A 2,500-nucleotide genomic window follows, 5' to 3' on the forward strand; every position below is an offset into this window, starting at 1 on the left:
GCACACGCTGGGCCCTGGTGCGGCAGGTTGCCTCGAGCACCATCGGCACACGCTGGGCCCTGGTGCGGCAGGTTGCCTCGAGCACCATCGGCACACGCTGGGCCCTGGTGCGGTCGGTTGCCTCGACCACCATCGGCACACGGTGGGCGCTGGTGCGGGCGCTTGCCTCGACCACCATCGGCACACGCTGGGCCCTGGTGCGGCAGGTTGCCTCGATCACCATCGGCACACGCTGGGCCCTGGTGAGACAGGTTGCCTCGAGCACCATCGGCACACTATCGGCCCTGGTGCGGGCGGTTGCCTCGAGCACCATCGGCACACGCTGGGCCCTGGTGGGTTTAGCCACATCTTCAAATTTCTGCCGTGCCAATGCCATTTTTATGGCTTGTAAATTCATACAATGGTCCCCTAAGCCTTCACGTGAAGTTTCGTTGGAAGATGACTCGTTTTCTATTTTTCACGATTTTCGAAACTTTTTGCGGTTCGGGATTTTTTAAAAATTTTTTATAAGGATTTTTGGCCCCAAATTTTGTAGGCATGATCCTTCTATTTTTGTTGGCATGCACAAAAAAATTCAGCTAAAAACTCGAAGTAGAGAAGATTTTGTGACCGTTTGAAAAAAGTGTCCCCATTTCAGACACTTTAACGGCTACTGGTAGCAAACCTGTAAAATCTCAAATGCTCTTTAAGGGGGTGTGAATTCTCAGAGGTTTGATGAGGGATAGGGGGCCAACACAAGGCCAAGTACCAGCACCCATCGCACATCATGTGCGCACACCCCCCCGGCCCCCCTCCCAATCGCCGGAACCCCAATGCCGCCGGTCAGGTTCTCCGGCGGTACTCCGGCGATGCTCCGGCGATGCTGTCCCGAGTGAAAAAAATGCGGCACCAGCACATGCTGGAGCCAAGCATGGGCACCGTGGCTCAAAATCGAACTTCGGCCAAGGCCTCGACCATCAATGGCACATGATGACGCATGGTGATGGCACATGCATCGACCATCATCGGCATAGGCTGCCCTTCGGTACGGTTACTTGCCTCGACCGCCATGGGCACAAGCTGGGCCCTGGTGTGGGTTGTTGCCTCGATCACAATCGGCACATGCTGAGCCTTGGTGCGGGCGGTTGCCTCGAGCACCATCGGCAGACCCTGGGCCCTGGTGCGGCCGGTTGCCCCGATAACCATCGGCACACGCTGGGCCCTGGGGCGGGCGCTTGCCCCCAGCACCATCGGCACACGCTGGGCCCTGGTGCGGGCGCTTGCCCCGAACACCATCGGCACAAGCCGGCCCTTGGTGCGGGCTCCTGGCTCGACCACCATCGGCACACGCTGGGCCCTGGTGCGGGCGGTTGCCTCGAACACCATCGGCACACGTCGGCCCTTGGTGCGGCCGGTTGCCTCGACCACCATCGGCACACGCTCGGCCTTGGTGAGGGCGCTTGCCTCGAGCACCATCGGCACACGCTGGGCCCTGGTGCGGGCGCTTGCCTCGACCACCATCGGCACACGCTCGGCCTTGGTGCGGGCGCTTGCCTCGACCACCATCGGCACACGCTGGGCCCTGGTGCGGGCGGTTGCCTCGACCACCATCGGCACACGCTCGGCCTTGGTGAGGGCGCTTGCCTCGACCACCATCGGCACACGCTGGGCCCTGGTGCGGGCGCTTGCCTCGACCACCATCGGCACACGCTCGGCCCTGGTGCGGGCGGTTGCCTCGACCACCATCGGCACACGCTGGGCCCTGGTGCTGGCGGTTGCCTCGACCACCATCGGCACACGCTGGGCCCTGGTGCGGGCGGTTGCCTCGAACACCATCGGCATAAGCCGGCCCTTGGTGCGGGCGGTTGCCTCGAGCACCATCGGCACACGCTGGGCCCTGGTGCGGGCGGTTGCCTCGACCACCATCGGCACACGCTGGGCCCTGGTGCGGACGGTTGCCTCGAGCACCATGGGCACACGCTGGCCCTTGGTGCGGGCTCTTGCCTCGACCACCATCAGCAGAAGATTGCCCTTACGTCGAACACCATCGATACATGCCGGGCCTTGGTGTGGGCACATGCCTCGAGCTGGTGCGGGCGGTTGCCTCGACCACCATCGGCTCACGTTGGCCCTTGTTGCGGGCACATGCCTCGACCACCATCGGCACCTGCGCACCCTCGGTGTGGGATTTGCTTGTTTGGAAAAAGTGTCCCCGTTTCAGACATTTTAACGTCTACTGGTAGCATATCTGTAAAATCTCTAATGCTCTTTAGGGGGTGGTGGTCCGGCACCCCCTCTCCCCCCCCCACGGGGGGAGTAGGTGTGCGCGATGGGCCTCCCATTGCGTGCACCCCGGCCAACGTCCCTCGAACGAAATACAGGGCGTGCATGCCTTCCGGCGATTTTTGTCCGGCGACTGGTTGCTCCGGTGACCGGCAGGCGCCCATGGCCTCGATCGGTTGGCTTGCATGCAAAAAAAGGGAGCCGAGCTCCAGCCCGTGCACGCGGCGGATGCTGCCCT

Source organism: Durio zibethinus, unplaced genomic scaffold, assembly GCF_047325235.1.
Source record: "Durio zibethinus cultivar Kanyao isolate XHJ-2024 unplaced genomic scaffold, ASM4732523v1 HiC_scaffold_392, whole genome shotgun sequence".
NCBI classification, from domain to species: Eukaryota; Viridiplantae; Streptophyta; class Magnoliopsida; order Malvales; family Malvaceae; genus Durio; species Durio zibethinus.